General features: G+C 37.7%; 1 protein-coding gene across 1 annotated transcript in view; it reads left to right on the top strand.

The window, feature by feature from the left end:
• The first annotated feature begins 8,831 nt into the window (after positions 1 to 8,831).
• Positions 8,832 to 19,267, top strand: part of LOC150082632 (NACHT domain- and WD repeat-containing protein 1-like) — a 229,864-nt gene continuing 219,428 nt past the window's right edge. Inside the window, 1 exon segment of the mRNA XM_090377558.1 lies at positions 8,832 to 9,030. The gene's annotated coding sequence lies outside the window, so the exon portion shown is untranslated.

Raw genomic sequence — 19,267 nt, 5'->3', positions numbered from 1 at the left:
GTGATATGAATGAAAAAAAATAAATAAATAAATTATAATAAATAAATAATTGCCGGATTTCTATTAGTTCGATTTTAATGAAATTTGGAAGGACCTGATAAATTTGTTTAAAAGAGCCAGAAATAAAATTTTATGAAAATCCCTCTATTTGGAGTTGAGTTATTACATGTGGACAGACATGGTGAAGACAATAGGCGCTTTATGCATATATTCCAGAGCCTATTATAATACATGAAAATACCTTAGCCTATTATAATATCTGAAAATATCTGAGCCTATTGCTGTATAATCACTTTTTACGAAAACAAAATCCCATCTCATCCTTAACACTAATTATTTCTTTGAATGCACTGTGACCACTGCTACCTAAAGGTTCCTTTACATGAAGATTTCTAATAAAACAAAAAATAAATATTACATTAAAAATTTTATGTCAGTGCTGAATATATGTAATTGCTTTAATTTAAAGACTCACTTAACGACTTCTCGTCCAGCATTTCATCTTTTAATATTTGATGTGTAAAAATGCGATCATTCAACTTAGCAGAAATTCTAATGCCTTTAGAATATTACCATTAATGACTGCAGGTGGTGCTGAAGTAAAGTATTGGTCATTTACTTAAGTAATCGTTCCAAAGATTTAAAAAAAAAAAAAAGTAAAAAAAAGTTTGAGATCACATTATTTAAGTTAAAGACTTAATTTTGTTGTTGCGCGAGACATTCTTCTTAATCCATTAAATCTCTTAAATACCCATTAGCGAAATGGTGAAAATCGAATAACAGCTTTATTGGAGTTCGAAAGCTTTTCTATAAAGCGCGTCCAACTCTATTACATATTTTCAAGATACTTTATCTCTTAGCAGGGAAAATACAGATGGCCAGTGTGAAATTTTTCATTTAAAAAAAGAAGCCTATATAATTATGTAAAATTATCAATTATATAGCATTTAAATAGCAGCACTGCAAAGGAACAAAAATAAAGAGAGGATATTTTGAGTAATGATAGACAAGGAGTTAAAGAGCACATCATAATAGTTGCAGACGCTAATGTGAGAGTGAACACATTTAATGACACAAAATTATGTTTAAAATGAATAGATTAATATGATGTTAACCACCTCAGTTGTGGATACAGTGAGCTAAGCTTCTCGGTATTGAGTTGTACAGGTTTCGAATAGCCTTCTGAGGTATTTCCCACCAAGCCCCGTGGACCTGGTCCCACAGAATATCTGCGGTCTGTGCTGGCTCTGTAGATGGCGTCCGATCATGGTCCACACCTGCTCGATGGGAGAGAAATCCAAGACCTGGCTGGCCAAGACAGTACGTCCACACCACGATGACACTCAGAGGTAAACCCTGCGGTATGTGTTCTGCTGAAAAATAGCCAGGCACCTCAGTAAAAAAAGGAGAGAGCGAGTGATCTAGAATCTCGGCGACATAGTGGCGAGCAGTCAGATTGCCATTGACGAACACCAACGTCGACCAACTATCAAAACTGTTCCCCCCCCACACCAGCAGGGCGTGCATTGTGGCGTTCAACAATGGCTCTAGAATGGTTGCGTTCGCCACGTCGTTGCCATTCGTGTATGCTACGATCAGCAGGCCCTAAGAAGAAACGGAATTCATACCTGAAGACCAATTGACGCCATTCTATATCTCAGGTGGCCCGGCGCGGCACTATTCCAATCCTCATTGACGATAGGCAGCGGTCAAGGGTAATCGACGCAATGGCCGGTATGCATGGCGGATCCCTTCTGCTAGTCTGCGTGCAATGGTTCGATGTGTGATGGAGTGATAACCAGCTGATGTCACAGCTCGTTATATGGTAGCCAGCGTGGCTGCAGGGTAAACCTCTCGACGAATAACACGATCCTCCCGTTCTGTAGTCCTCCGTCGTGCTCCACTACTCATTCGACTGCAATCGTACCTTCACACAGTTGCGGATACATTACAGAGCATCCAGCCCTTGAAGGCTGGTAATCTGCCCTCTATCGAAGTCGCTGATATCGGTATCGAACATGACCTATTGGCATCCTTTACAATCTCCTTGCACTCTGAGATTGGTTCCTGAGAGACAAAAATCTATTAACCGCGTCACACGGTTGCTTTGAACTCCACGATCTCTACATTCGTTGTTATATCAGTCGAAGCTTCCGCCAGATTTTAATCAGTTGTATATCTCGGCAAAACTCATCTGCTTGCCGATTTGCATGCAATTCCAATCGTTCCTACTGGTTGCTGAAATTTAAATGTCACAGAGTGTATACATTCTCTCGTTTAGTCACATACTAGGTTGAATTCGGACTTACATCTTCTACTGAAAAGTCGTATAAGGGATACAAAAAAAAAATAATAATTAAATTATTATTTGAACACTACCAGAGCTCATATCCACGTACATATATCTGTCTGTAAAAAGAAAATCCTACTCCCCCCGCCTGAGATTAGTTAATCACAGTCTCGATTGAAGAGGACTTTAGAAAATATAAGACGGAAAATAGGTGGTGATGTATCCTGTCAGCGAAGCTGCTACAAACTAACTGTCACAGTGAACACGCGCACATTGTCCAGAGCAGCTCTTTTCAAACTTTTTTTTTCTCTTTATTTCTCCCTTTAGAAATCTGGGACAGCTACTGTCACAGACAATTTCAACATGCATCTCCCCAGATATCCAAGAGAACAGGCTGTGTGATCCTACTATTTTCATCCCTAAAGCTTAGTCTCCTAGCAACTTCACCCACTAGCGGCATGCAACATTTATACATGACCTTCATTATATTGAGGGAATCAAACAATCCAAAGTTTCTGTAAGTTTTCTTCCGACCACCAATCAGTTGCTTTAGAAACCTCTCCCAAAGTAACTAGAAGGGCACTCTCAAGCGGTGACAGCAGCTTGAGAGTGCCCTTCCACAGTTCTCACAGTGCTCTCTACGAAATTCATAAATAAATAAATAAACTGTAGTATTACGGTTCTTACGGCAGCGAGAGGATTAGAGTGGAAGCAGAGGGTGCTAAGAATCTCTGGGTACGACCAGGCTGCCATGCACGGAAACTGAACTTGGCCTGTTATAACGTAAGAACACTCATCGGTGAAGACAGGATATTAGAGCTGGAAAAGGAATTAGAAAATGTGAATTGGAATATCATCGGTTTGGCTGAAACAAGAAGAAGAAATGAATCACTTATAAGTTTATCAAGTGGAAATCTGCTGTACACCAATGGAAACAGTGAAAGGAGTGAAGGTGGAATTGGGTTTCTGGTCCATAAAAATTTTAAAAACAACATTTTGGAATTCAAAAGTACATCACCAAGAGTGTCAAGACTAATACTCAAGATTTCTAAGAGATACAAGCTAAAGATTATAATGATTTATGCACCAACATCGAGCCATGATGATGAAGAGGTTGAAGAAATGTACACTGAAATTGAGAGTCTTCTAGATGAGCAGAAAACCCACTACACTATTATTATGGGAGACTTCAATGCTAAGGTTGGAAAAAGACAAAACAGCACAGAAAGGGGAACTATAGGAAATTTTGGAATTGGTGAAAGAAATGAAAGAGGTGAAAGACTTGTGGAATTTGCAGAATCTCAAGGACTGTCAGTAATGAACACTTTTTTCAAGAAAAGGGTGAACAGAAAGTGGACATGGAAGAGTCCAAATGGATTAACTACTAATGAAATCGACTTCATCCTCACTAACAGAAGATATATTGTGAATGATGTTACCGTCCTGAATAAGGTAAATGTTGGAAGTGATCACAGAATGGTAAGATGTACACTTGATATAGATGTAGGAAAGGAAAGGAAAAAACTGACTCGAGTAAATAATACAAAGGTCTTTGAAATAACAGAGGAGGAGAAAAAGCAGTATGTACTGGAAATTAAGAACACGTTTGAGCTTCTGCAGACTGCTCAGGACCAAGATATCGACGAGGAATATTACAACTTTCTGAAAGTGATAAAGCCCAAGAAACCTATAGGGAAACAGAAATCCAAAGAAGAAAAAATTAGTCAAGAAACACTTGTCATGATGAACCAAAGACGACAAATTAAGAGCAAGAAAAACACTGACAGGGAGAAAATTGAGTATACTGAGTTATGCAAAGCCATTAGAAAGAGACTCAGAGAGGACATAAGAAGATTTAACACAAGAAAAGTAGAACAAGCATTAAGGGAAACCAAAGGATTTAAATCAGCAGCCATGAGCAGTAATACAGAAAGACAAATGATACTGAAACTGAAGAATAGTGATGGTGTACTTATAAACAGCAGAGAAGGCATAATTCAAATAGCAGAAGACTACTATAGAGAATTATACAAGGAGCAGGGGAATGATGCCAGCAGTGGGGAAGATGGATTGCAACGTAGCAACACATACGACATACCCAATATTCTTCCTGATGAGGTAGAGCATGCATTGAAGAAAATGAAGAATCAGAAAGCCCCGGGGGAAGATGAAGTTACTGTAGAGTTGTTAAAATTGGGAGGAAGAGACATAACACAAAAACTGGCAAGGCTCTTCACAAAGTGCATTAGAAAAGGTGTGACGCCTAAGCAGTGGAATAATGCAATCATAGTTTTGCTGCATAAGAAAGGAGATAAATCAGAAATTGGAAATTATAGACCAATTAGCTTGTTATCCCACATCTACAAGTTGTTCACAAGGGTCATTACTAACAGATTAGAAAGAATACTGGATGAGAATCAACCGAAAGAGCAAGCTGGCTTTAGGACAGGATTCTCAACTATGGATCACCTTCATGTAATATCACAGCTAATGGAGAAAGCAAATGAATATAAAACACCATTATGCCTGGCATTTGTGGATTATGAAAAGGCATTTGACTCCATACAGCATAAGGCAATGTTTCGGGCACTGGAAAGACAAGGCATTGATACCCCATATATTATGATTTTGAAGAAAATATACAAGAGTGCTACCTCCTTTATTAGACTAGACAAAGACAGTAGGAAATTTAAAATTGAGAAAGGAGTTCGACAAGGAGACACAATATCTCCGAAGCTGTTTACTGCTGCCCTTGAGGAATCTTTCAGAAGATTAGACTGGTCGCAGAAAGGAGTCAATGTGAATGGAGAGTACCTAAACCATTTACGATTTGCAGATGACATTGTGGTCATAAGCCATGATCCCAAAGAATTAGAGGAAAATCTTAATCAGTTATGCACAGCTAGTAAGGATTTTGGACTAAAGATGAATATGGCTAAAACAAAAGTAATGATGAACAAGTATGCCACAGAAAGGGAAATAATGATTGAAGGAGCAGTAATTGAAAAGGTGGAGTCATATACTTATCTGGGACAAGTTATTAGCTGTAATAATGATAAATGGCTGGAAGTCAAGAGAAGAATAAATTTTGGATGGATAGCATTCAGGAAATATAGTCACATACTGAAGAGCAATATCCCAGTTTGTCTGAAACGTAAAATAATGAACCAATGTATACTCCCCACCATGACTTATGGAAGTGAAACTTGGGCACTCACCAAAAGAATGGAAGAGAAGCTGAGAACTACACAGCGAAGAATGGAACGAATCATATTGGGAATAAGACTGTTAGATAAGAAGAGAAACACATGGATTAGGCAACAAACTCAAGTAAAGGACATTCTTATCAAAACTAAAGAACTAAAATGGTCTTGGGCAGGACACATAGCTCGAAGACATGATGACAGATGGACTAAGAAAATAACAGAATGGTATCCAAGAGGAGCTAGAAGAAAACCTGGAAGACAAAGGCGGAGATGGATAGATGAAATTCATGAGTTTGTGGGTAGTAAATGGATGTCCAGTGCTCAAAACAGAAGGAACTGGAAAGTTGCTGGAGAGGCCTTCATCCTGCAGTGGATTGAAAATGGCTGATGATGATGACGATGATGATGATGATTACGGTTACCGGAGAAAATCTCATCCGACCATGTGTATCATGTCCATAAATTGCGTGTATTCTCTGGTCAGTTTGCTTGTTTTCTAAAAACCCGACTTTCCGGGAGAAAAAAAAAAACCGTTTTATCTAATGAGACCGACTAACTCAGCCACAGAGTATAAAAGCCCAATAAAAAAACCCTTTCGTAATTGGCGGGATGTGAACCCTGGCCTTTTCCACCCAGTATGGGGAAAGAACATTGATTATAACCACTGTAATACAGCGCAGACAGTAAACACGTGTACAAATTAAAAAAAAAAAAAAAAAATCAAAGTGCATGTCCAGAACCTCTAAAATCCCTTTAGGGAACCTGCGAAACACCCTTTATAAATTATAAATGTTGGATATTTCTTAATTTGTATTAAAATATGTTTATAAAGAGATAACTATGATTTAATGCACTGTTAATTAACTATTCTACATACACTACTCGCTGATCACTGAATTATGACCACCTACCTAAAACCGTGTTGGGCCACAGTTCTCAGGGATAACACTGCTATTTGCCCAGGCATTGACTGCACTAGATGTCTGAAGATGTCCATAGCTGTGCTACCTGCAAAGCTTTCCACAGTGTCGGAATATATGACGGCTGAGTGTCCATATGCCTCAATTTGTCCTCCAATTCGTTTGACCTCAATTCAATCCTCCGGGATGTTTTTGAAGGGAAGTCACGAATTTAGACGCCAAGATGGGTGATATCTTCAGTGGGTTCATCGAACCACTCGTGCACAATGCAGGCCCAAATGACACAGCGCATTATCGTCTTGGAAGATCCCATTTCTGTTCGGAAAAAATGCAACATGGCAGGGTACACATGGTCTTCTATCAGCTCCCGGTAGACCTCACTAGTAAAGTGTTGGTCCATACGCACCATGGGTCATTGTTGTTGCCAGCAAAACGTGCTGCAACCACCATCTGCCTGGATAGGGAGCACCATGCATGATGGGTCCGTGTACTTGTGTTGCTTGTGCCACACACGAAAGCGTCCGTCGGCGTGTTGCACCAGGTATTTGGACTCATCCCCACCAGCACACTCGTTTCCAGTCATCCAATGTCCAACCAGCGTGTCGTTGACACTACAGCATTCGCCGTCGACATGATCCGCAATGAGGAGAGGGTGTCTCTTGGGTCGTCTGCTGTGGAAACCGGTACATCTGAGTGTGCGGTACATCGTCATTGGATATTGTTCTGCATTCCCATATTGTATTGCGATGTCAACTGTGGCACAGCGACCTGCCTGCCATTGAGCCTGTACAGCGCGCTGCACCCTTCGTTGATCACAAACAGGCCGCGTTAGCCTAGTGGTCAGGCGCGCGGGTGCATAAGTACACGTGCCTTGAGTGACCGGGGTTCAAGCCCGTGACTGCTGAATACGGTATTGTTTCTTGCATTCTGTCTATCTTGTCAACTTCTCTGACCGTTTGGTCGTCCCCGAGTATAAACAGAAAATTTATTTATTTAAACATCTACCTTGCATAATCCTTTTCAGTTTTGAAGGCGGAGGTGGTTTCACCTGTTCGACGCCATTCTTAGTGCTACTTAACCATAGTGGGCGTGAACAACTGACAAGACGTGCCGTTTCCAATATAGAAGCATCCAACGGACGAGCTCCCACAATCATGCTGTTTTCAAACTCCATGATATCTTTACTACATCCCATAACTGCTACTTGATCCGTTTTTGACTTGCACGAGCAGATGAAAATTACCACTGTTTCTAGCACATGCAGCTGTTCGGCTTTTTATATTACGAATGGGGTGATCATAATTCGGTGATCACTGAGTGTATATAACCAAAGGACTGACAGAAGATCCGGATCATGATGCTATTAACAAATATTTTGTGAGTATGGGCTTGCCAGGGTCTTAGCTGGATATCATCATTCGTCTCTTTCTTGGTGATTCCCTTCTACTTCTGACTCACTCACTCTCTCTCTCTCTCGGGGTAATTCAGAAATTCTTTTTTTTTTTTTTTTTTGGCTGGTGCAGCATAAGCCTCAGGCTTCCTTGCACTATATGGCTTATAATAATAATAACAATAATAACAATAGCCGGGTGTATTAAATCTCTTAATGAAAAAAAAAAAAAAAAAAAAACAGCAAAGGAAACTATTTGAAAACTTACAATTAATTAAGGAAAAATACTGTTTATTTCAAAACTCTCATCCGAGGTTCTCTCCCCCCCCCGCCCACTTTTATGTTTTCTGTCCTCTCTTTCACTGAAAACACAAAGATCGCAAAATTATCTCTCTCTTTCTCTCTAATTGAAAATCTCCGGAACCAAAACAAGCTTTTTGCGGAACCCACTTTGAAAACCTATGGTGTACGGATGGTACTTGTGATGGTTTAAATTTAATAAATAAACAAACAAATAAAATTCTATACCGACGCACGAGGATCGTTCTTTGTTCTCGCTGTACTTCACAATTATATATACAGTGTATTCGTAATAACCACTGCAATCGTTTTCGATACAAAGGAAGTCTTTAAGGAAACACTTTTAACTGATTTAATTTCCCTTTACAAGCAAGAAAAACAGCAGATACTAATGAAAGACCATAGCAACCAGTATTTAAAAACAAAAACAACATTCGCACGTGTCTCTTCTCCCATGATTCCTTCGTACCTAAACTGAAGACAGTCGGACACTATCTCCAAATTCTTCCTGTTTCTTTTTTTCCGAGGTGGGAAGTGTGTTGGGGGAAGGGGGAAGACAGTTCGTCTTTTTTGTGTCGTCGGAGAAAGCAATGCCGTAGCTCAAGCGACCTTCTCGGGCGGCGAGAGCAATTCGCTTTGACGTCATCTGTTCGCCGAGGTACGCACAAGCTCAGCTCGGGCTTACAACCTGGAGGCACGCGACTGGCTTTCCCTGACGTCACTGGAAGTTGTTGAAATATTTGTTGGCAGATGCACTCTCAACGGCCGGGCTTAGTTACAGTCTGTGTGGTGTTTGGGTGAGGGGTGTCGCGTTGTTCGGCCTTTGGATTTGTCATCTCTTTGTGACGTGTGCTAGCAATGTATCGAGTGAAAGTTTTTTGATTTCCATCCTTGGAAGCAGTAGTGGATACTTGGGAGTGAAAGGTAAGTGACAGTTCTTTTTGCGTAATTAATTAATTATTTTGTAATTTGATTAATCATTGTCTTTTGGAACTGTCTATTAGGGGATATTTGCAGCAAGCGTTATCTTTAACACTTCCGGATGAACTCAGCCAACGTATAATTCGATAAAATATTCTTATTTCTGTATTTTAATGAAACATACCAGGTTATGTTTCTAACTTTCCTTAAAATGTTTATAAATAAAAACAAATAGTTTAAAATTGTTAGAAAGAGTAGAATATATTGCCATCTAGTTGGAATGACAGCGAACTCCTCCACCATGCGAGCACAAAGCATGCAGACTTTAGTACGAAAGCCTATCCAGGATTAATCTTTTATTCTCTGAGAGAATAAATAGTTTTAACATCTCTTACTGTTTCCTTATCCAATCAACAGCAGTTTCGTTGTAAACTACTAAAGATCGGGCAAGTTTAATTTTTAGCAAACATCCGGATTTGCGATAATTGGTTGCATGGCAAGGGTGGGTAAAGAAGGAAGGAATTGAGGAGTGAACTCAAAGTGTGTCACCCCTCGGTGTTGTCTGTCCTCAGTTGACCTGAACCTCTGTATATCTTACAAAATATTCCGAACAGCAAGCTAAATCTGAAGTGGTTGCTCATGTCGTCGGTTTTTACTGATACATTAGAGAAGTGAGAGGGGAGATTTAAAAAAAAATCGTCTCCCGTTTCTTAGTTAGCTTCCCTATAATGCTGAAGACCTGGCCCTCGTCCAGAAAAAGAAAATTTTAGCTGTTGCAGTTGCTTACAACAGTGCCAAGACTGTATTCAGTAACTGAAAGAAAGAGAGAGAGAAAAAAAAAAAAACGCATATAAATGCGCGTATCAAAATAAATGTATTCGTCTGCTGTCCAATATGTGCCACTTACCTGCGTAAAGCTTTTCTTTTCCTTTTATCTTTACAAATGTTGGCTTCTAATTTAATTTCTTTAATTATCGTCTAATTTTAAAATAAAATTAATTGAAATAGTATTTTGATTCGTCACACGAATGGTATTTAACTAGCAAGAGAAGTTACCGTTTGTCAACAGAGACTTCTCGCCAATTACTTGCAATGAAAATATCCCGACGTGTGCGCCACCTGCAACACTTATCAATGTTCACAAAAATGTTTTATTTGCCAGCCAAAAAATCATTTGGTTTGTAGTTTTAAAGTAATAGTAATAATAAATAAATAAAATAAAAGGAAGTTTACTACACAAAATTCATCATTCCCTTCATTAATTATTATAAATTAATCTTAATTATAATGAATTTAAAAGATCTACGTGATTTACCTTCTAGATATAAGAATCGTCATTTTTAGTACAAGTGAAGTTCCTCGCTGAATAAGCATTAGTAGGGAATATGATGCAAGAAACCAAGATTACATAGCATCAGCCAAAAAAAAAAAAAAAAAAAAAAAGAAAAGAAAAAAGCACCCTTCTCATTTCACCCATCCATTCACTTCAAATATTTGTCTAGTTCTGCCTTGAACTTATTTAAGTTGCTGACCTCCACTACAACAGATGGAAGTGTGTTCCAACTGTCAACTACCCGCTGCCTAAAGGTGAATTATCGCACATCTAATCTACAATTGTCTTTCCTCAATTTGAACTTATGCCCTCTCAGGTATACCCAATCTGAGCAATAGGAAGAATCCCATTAGCATTGAGCTTTCTCAATCCAGTCAAGGCCTTATACACCTCAATTAGATCACCTTGCAGGTGCCTAGTCTCCAGAAGCTGCAATTTGCAGGACTTAAGTCATTCTTGGTAACTCCAACCCTTTTTTCCACTCACCAATCTCGTTGCCCTTCTTTCTACTCGTTCCAGCAGCTCTACATCATTTCCTAAAATGAGGCCTCTAGACCTGTATACAGTACTCAAGGTGTGGCCCGACCACACCTTGAGTACTGTATACAAGGGGACAGTCACCCCCTTATCTATGTTTGCAAAGTTCCTGTATATCGTTGATAAGACACCATGAGCTACTCTTGAAGCCTTTTTGCACTGCTCAGAAAACTTCATATCTGACTGCACAATTACCCCCAGGTCCTTTTCCTTCTCCACTACCCCAAGTGTAGTACCACCCAGTTGATACGTTACTCTGGGGTTACTGCTACCCATATGCAGTAGTTTACATTTGTCGATGTTAAACTTCAGTTGCCACCTCTCAGCCCATCTGCTCAACTTTTCCAGATCCTATTACAGTAGCGTACCATGATTACTGTCATTAACAACCCTGCAAACCTTCGTATCATCTGCAAAATTAGACATTAACCGTGATATACCTTCATCAATATCATTGATAAATACCGAAAACAACAATTGGCCCAACACCGAACCCAGGCGGATTCCACTTATTAACATTAGTCCATGAAGAGCAGTGTCCATTGATAACCGCTCTCTGTCTTCTAGCCCTCAACCATTCTTTTATCCATTGTAGCAACTTGCTCTTAATGCCATACTGCTCCAATTTATGCAGTAGTCTTCCATGTGTCACAGTATCAAAAGGTTTCCTAAAATCCAAATATATGATATCAAAATTATTCTTTGCAACTAATTACTTTTTGACCAGATCATAGTATCCAATCAAATTTGTCAGACAAGACTTCCCCTTAAACCCATGCTATGTCTGAACTATAACTGCAGTCCTGCATCGCTTCTTTAACTAGTGACTCTATTATTTTCCGTTCAGTCTAACTTCTGCAACAGAAGTTAGACTGACAGGTCTGTAATTCCTCGTGTCCTCCTTTGTGAATTGGGGACACATTTGCAGACCTCCAGTCCTCGGACACCTTCCCTGAGTCCAAGAAAGCTTTCACAATTAAATCAGTGAGATGCACGAGCCTAGATCCATCCACGATAATTATGGAAAATAATTGAGTGACGGGTCGTAACTACTTTTTTTTTTTTTAAATTTAAATTCACTTTTCTTAGTCATTATTTATGAAGGTGTTTTTTTTTTTTTTTTCAAGTATCACTCTCCCTTCGAAGCTTTCCACAGGCCCATTAGATTTCATAAGTATCCTTTAAATACGAAAGTTAAATTGTGCCTTTTAGATTTAGGTGACGATGCAAATGGTACATATCTGATTATGGGTTACTTGTATTATGCACGAAAACGAGCACATTTGGGTAACTTTTATGGTCCAATGGAACATTGGCTTTATGTGAGTAATTGTGGCAAGGAGTGGTCGGCAGAATGAAATCAGGTTAATCACAGGTAAAGATTGCAAGAATCATGAATGTCCATCAAAATGTGGACATTAAGATACTTCTTTTCCTATGTTCCAGGTTCTGGAAGATGGGAGTACCTGAAAGAGTTGTACAAGGTCGATAACTATAACAAAACAAGCAGATAACCAACACCTGGTCTAACAGTTAGATGACAACATAGGAAATCTCTTCCCATTTTGAAGTTCTTCAGAATGGAATACCTTCCTCCGAAATGTATTTCGTGAGCAGGGAAGAGAGAGAGAGAGAGATTGAGAGATTCGTATGCATAATGATCCATAATTTGTCCCTCTCAAGTCATCGCATTTTAAACGGGTGTCAACATATTATTGGACCATTACGATTGAGCTGGGCTCAATCGTAATGGTCCAATTTTGATATTCATGTATAAATTCGTCTGTAGAGAAAAACCCGAAACCAATACGGTTCTACTATTCTTAAGAGTGAAAAGGTGTGGGGTACAGGGATGAAATCATTCTCGCTATGTGTCTAATCTTATGTTTCATACAGATATTATTCAAATATAATGGTCATTGAGGTCTTCAAATCCGACTCCTACCGAGCATGTACTGTATGCTCTGGAGAAATTTCGAGTCAACTCCTCCTCAAGGAATGTTTCTTGTCTACCAGGAAGTAAACTAACTTATATTTATGCTCATGCGTATTTTAGAATACCATATTTTACTCTTAAGCTGACACACGATGTTGTTGCTTCATAACATAATGTTTGAGTACTTCCGTACTAGAATTCAGTGACTTCTATCAATTATTTTTGTAAAACAGTTGCACTTTTATCACTTATACCATAACCATTTTCCACCAGTATAAACTTAACTTGCTAGCAACACTGCTATTCACCAGAATTTTGAAAGGGATTTTGCTGTGATTTCAAATAACTGTCAACTGGAACATGAATTTTTTTACTCTCTAAAAATTATAATTTTTAAAGGATAGTGACGACTTCAATTATTGCTTTAATCTAGGGGTCGGCAACCTTTCTCACTGCGAACTACTTTAAAATTAAATGAGGTTCGAGATCAACCATCACAATTTTTTACGAGTATGTCCTATTTTAAATAAAATGCACTGGTCTTTTTTTGTTTTATCATAAAAACAAGGTAGATAGACTATAAAATCTTAATTAAACTTAAACCAAATTAGGAACTGAAGTGATAATATTTCTGGCATTGGTGTTCTCCAAAAAATTATATTTTCATTATATGCTTTATTCTTTCAACATGTAAGGTGTAGATCTTACAAATTAAAATAGAAATATTTGTTTTGCTAAAATAAATCCAGGAAGGGCGATGGGAAGTGAGAATTAAGTTAAAGATAGTAAGTATTAAGATTAGACATTTAGTTTTAATGTAAATAAGGTTAAAGTTTGAAGAAACACTGGATTTAGGAATGGATAGTTTTAGACGTGTGAATTAAAATAGCGGCTAAAGGTAAACAAGTACTTTAAATAATACAAGAGAACAAACAGAGACAGTGTCGAACTAGGGAAGAGGGTGCCATTTGAGAACAGGCGTGAAAGGGTTGCTGAGGGTATCGGTGTAGATACACCATAGATAACTCTTAAGAAACTACGATGGTAGTGTGGAAGGCATCATTTGCTCTGTATCTCATATTGTGCGTCGTAGTTTCTTAAGAATTATCTATGGTGTATCTACACCGATATTATATAGATATTAAACTCTTACTCTTAACGTATTATGCCTTTTTGCATTAAGTTATTTTAAATGTTATTATATTGGCATCTCTCATATTGTGTGATTATCTTCACAACTGGGTTGTCACGTCTCAATACCAGGGTACCTGCCCATCCACCGATGACAGGCCAAATATCCTTTAAACAGTCACCAGGGGCAGCCTGATATTCACGGAGTTTCCGAGAATAGGTAACAACAATATTCTCTTCTGGGGAAGCGTTGCCTATTCGAGGAATTCATGAGCTTTTGAGTAGTGTGAGTTGAAGGAGTAACTGTCCCTTTCTTCCTTCTACGGCATTCCTTCCTCTACCTCTCCTACTATCACCTTCCTACATCTTTTTTGCTTTCCTAAGTCTAATAGGGATAGTATGAGGATAACAGAGATCTTTATCCCATACCATATTTCAAACGGTGCCGTCTGGGTAGTGGTACTCACTGAGAATAAGTAACAATAGTCTTCTCTATTAGTGAAGCGTTACTTATTCGAGGTAGTGCAATACCATGGCAACTCGTTGTGAAGGAAGAGCACAATATGAGATACAGTGCAAATGATGCCTTCCACACTACCATCGTAGTTTCTTAAGAGTTGTCTATGGTGTATCTACACCGATATTATATAGATGTAATGTAAAATAAGGAGGTGATTATCCCCCTGTATAAGGCAATGTTCAGGCCACACCTTGAGTACTGTATACAGGTCAGGAGGCGTCATTTTAAGAAGGATATAGAGCTGTTGGAACGAGTACAGAGAAGGGCAACAAGATTAGTGAATGAAACAAAGGGTTGCTCTTACGAAGAAAGGCGTTTTGCAAATTACAGTGTCTGTAGACTAGGCACCTGCGAGGTGATCTGATTGAGGTGTATAAAGCCTTGAATGGTTTGAGCATGCTCAATGCTGATGGGATTTTTCTTCTTGCTTAGAATAATCACCTGGGAGGGCATTAATTCAAATTGAGGAAAGACAGTTGTAGGATAGATGTCCGGAAGTTTGCCTTTAGCCAGCGGGTAGTTGATTGGTGGAATAGACTTCCATCTTTTGTTGTGGAAGTTGATAACGTAAATAAATTTAAGGCTGAGCTGGACAGGCATTTGGAACGAACGGAGGGGTGAAATGGGAGCGGTTTTTTTTTTTTTTTTTTCTGGCTGATGCTGCGTAAGCTTGCTTTCTTGCATCGTATGCCTCTACTAATGCTAATGTCCTCTACATTGTAAAATAATTGGTCCTTTCGGCATTGTTTGATTTTAGGGAACGCAATAGTCCATGAAGATAAATCTAGGGAATAAATGAAGTAGGATTTAGCTCCACAATTCCACACTTTTCCAGAAACTCCTAGATAGTTTAGGGCACATTCCGCCCTCATTATCTCCTTATTCCCTTGAATAAGGAAATGAGAGGACTATGAAAGGAATATGGCGATCTAAATTAAATCTACCCCAGAAAGAAATGCAACAAAGGAATTGGTGGCAGTCAGTTCGTATGCATTTAAAAACGTTTCCATCCGGCATTTTTAGTTTGCATGAAAAGAATAGGATGCATGCATGCATTTTCTTCTTGAAAACTTTAAATATCCATAAATCTGAAATTGTGTCAGGCCACCTTGTTAAAGTGCTTACCTGCTGATGAAGTAATGATTGGAATAACAAAAAGAAAGAAAGAATAAGGAAAAATAAAAAAAAAAAAGGACAGCTTCATGTCTTTTTGTAATGATTTCCAACTAGATTAATGAAAGAATGAGTACTGTACGTCTCCCGTCGACCCATTTCTTTGTAACTATCGCGTGCACTTTTATGCTCATAATAGAGAGCAGAGTCATTTACATAAACTCATTATAGCTAAGAATTGACTTTTAATGAACTTATCTTTCTTTAATAGATCTTTGAACTCTCCCCATTCATCGTTCCAGCTGGCGGATGTATTGAAATTTTAAGATGGTGGCTACGTTGACATTTTATTGACTGTTAAGTATTTCAACTTAAAGATTACCTTGGTTAACTGTGCAGCAACCCAGAAACTGTTGTCAAAATATGGCTCACAACTTAATAATAATAAAAAAACTTTTGTTGAACGTCGCGCAAGATTTTAACAGTTCACAAGCCCTTTCAGCCATTAAATTAAATTTATGTAACCTACGGATTACATATTGCCAATTATCTGATTACTTAGCTAAATAAACCTCTTGCAATGGAATTTATTAATAAAAAGAAATTAAATTATCTCATTAAAGTGGCCAACTTTTATTCTCAAAGTATTTTATGTGTAGCAAGGAATAACAACGGGGGGAAAAATCGTGAATTTCAGTTTCAAATCCATCAGCAACACGCGCGCCCTCAGGTGGTTCCTGATTAAAATTATGTCAGTGACGATAAGGTCGCTGTTAGAAAGGTTTATTCTGCACGAACCATACGTAGAGAAGTTTATAAATGTTCTGCATTATGATGATGGCTCGAGGCAATTTGTGCTTTAGTGTAGCATCAGGGAAATGTGATACATGTAGGCTTTTAGGAAACATTAAACTCCTGGTACGCTACTATACGATGGATTAATTGCATCGGATGCGAGCTGTTAGCCTTAGGTTCACAAAAAAAAAAAAAAAAAAAAAAGAAAAAAAAGTAAAATAAAACTTGATAACATTTATGTAAAGACGGCTGGAAAGAAAGGTTAGATTATATTACAGCAGAAGATTGCAATAGAGTTAATGTCATGCAGAAAGGTGTGTGGTATCAGTTTTCTGCAATGGACTCGTAAATTTACATGACATGTTACTAGTGGCATTTATAACTTTTAAAATTTTGGGGTTGATTTAAAATTAGTTTGAAAAAAAAAAAAAAAAAAAAAAAACAAAAAAAAAAAAACAAACGACCTTTGCAATAAAGGGAAAGAGAAAAGTTAGGAAAAAGAGGGATAAAGAAAAACTTTGAAAAAAATGATCTCAGAAAAAGTTTGAAAAAAAAAACGATAAAGAAAAAAAGTTGGAAAAACAATCGTTGGAAAAAAAAAAACTATCCTTTGCAACCAAAGAAGGAAAGAAGTTTGGAAAAAAACTATCCTTTGCAACAAAGAAAAGAAAAAAGTTTGGAAAAAACCACGATATTTTGCAACAAAGGGAACGAAAACAAAGTTTGGTAAAAAACGATCTTTTGCAAGAAGGAAAAAAGTTTGAAAAAATAATTATAAAGAGAACAAAGTTTTAAAAAAAAGAATCTTTTACAACAAAAGAAGAAAAACGTTTGGAAAAAAAACGATAAAACAAATTTTGGAAAAAAGTGATCTTTTGCAGCGAAGGAAAGAAAAAAGTTTTTGAGGGTGTAAACGATCTTAAAGAAAATGTTCTTTTGCAAAGGCATGGAAAAATCCTTCATTTTCAAGTAAGGGGAAAAAAAAGTTAAAAAAAAAAAACAGTTTGGACAAAGAAAGAAAGCTCTTTTTCAACGACTAACTTCTGCAGCAGCAACAGCAGAAATTCTTCATCAGGAATGAATTACACCATTCGATAATAGTGTGTTGGACCTCCGCAGGGTTAGCCCGAATCATTGCTCCGATTGGAGTACTATGAAGTCAAAAAGGTGTTGAAAAACGGCACGAGGAATATTGGATCATTTCATATAACAAAATCCTCAATTCTGAAGTGACATGGGCAGAAGATATCTTTGATGAGCACTCCTTTCCAGTTCATTTCCCAGCAGAATGGGACTGCGTTGTCCTGGACAGTTGCTTGTAATTTTCTTCGTGTTCTCAAACCACTTGTTCGCATATCAGTATGAAAAATCTCTCTGACGATGAGAGCTAAAAATGTGAAAAAGGAGTTCTGCTCATATACGAACACAAAAAAACCCAGTAAATTCGATAGATTAACGTGGTGGTATAATCGACAATCCAGCCGAAATAACTGCCAAGTTGAACAGATATTTTATGTCGATCTATTGCAGACTGTAGCAATTATCTTACCTAAATTTTGCGATATTTTTCGTTATGTACAAAAAACTTTTCAATGGGTAATCACTGAAAAGTTTTTTTTTCCAGTAAGATTTAAATTGTACTGTATTAGAAATAACGTAACAAAGAAATCAAATGTCTGACAGCTTGATGTAAATATTATTTAGCAACTTTGTATTCTTGTGAACAAATGGCCATAGCTTGTTTCTAAAAGCTCTCGACAAACACTAAAGTTCGTTAATACTAGCGCACACATATCGTACGATAATGAAGCGGCCACTAGAGGCGCTAGAAAACAGTGAATTATCGAGAGATAAAAACGGAGTTAAAAAGAATGTTTAATAAAAACATTATTATTATTATTAGCTATATGGTGCAAGGAAGCCCGAGGCTTATGCTGCACCAGCCAAAAAAATAAAAAAATTCAGTAAGAAGAATGATGATATCCAGCTCAGGACGCTGGGGATGCCAAGCCCATACTCACCAGATGTGAGCCCCTTAGGTTAATATCCGTTAAAATGTCAAATAATTTGTTTATGACAATTTCGTTGATGATTTTAATATTATCAGTGAAAACAGAATTAAATATCAATTTTAAATGGAAAAATCTCCTTATATAAAAAAAGCTATATTTTAAACTTTTTAGAGTTTTTAAATTTTTACTAAAAATTTACTTTATTTTAAAAAATAAATATTAAAGCGTAATAGAAAAAAGTTTACTTTTTGTTTTTTTTTTTTTTAAATCGTACATTACAGGTCAAATCCAGATTACAATATACTGGAAAAATAATAATGGTGAAAGATAAAACAACAAAAAAAGGATAAGAATGCAAAACAAACATTTTTAGTCTTTAGAATCTGTGAAAACTGGCAAGTCTCTGGCCCTTCACAAATCTGGCGACGTCCGCATCCTGAATGCAGAAACTGACATTCTTCTTCTTCTTCTTCTTCTTCTAGTGTTATAACCCAGGGTGGGTCTTAGCCTTCTCAACGATGTTTTACCAATAAGCCCATCCGGAAGTCAAATTTCTCCAACTTCTTATTCTCATGATCTTTAAGTCCTCTTCTACGTCATCCATACATATTATCCGCGATCTTCCTCTCCCCCTCCTACCGGTAAGTTTCCATTTCATTATACTCTTAGTTGTTCTGCTGTCATCCATTCTCAGAACATATCCCAACCAGGCAAGTCTCTGGTTCTTCACAAATCTGACGATTTTCGCATCCTGAATAAGATGGTCAAGTTCATTGTTCATCCTTATCCTCCAGGATCCTTCAACGTCTTGTACTGGCCCCAAAACTTTTCGTAAAATACTACGCTCGAACATTTTCAACAAC

This window comes from Mastigoproctus giganteus, chromosome 7 (assembly GCF_048544385.1).
Source record: "Mastigoproctus giganteus isolate SK-2022 chromosome 7, ASM4854438v1, whole genome shotgun sequence".
NCBI classification, from domain to species: Eukaryota; Metazoa; Arthropoda; class Arachnida; order Uropygi; family Thelyphonidae; genus Mastigoproctus; species Mastigoproctus giganteus.
The sequence above is the reverse complement of the archived record's forward strand: the minus strand, read 5'-3'. Positions and strand labels throughout refer to the sequence as shown.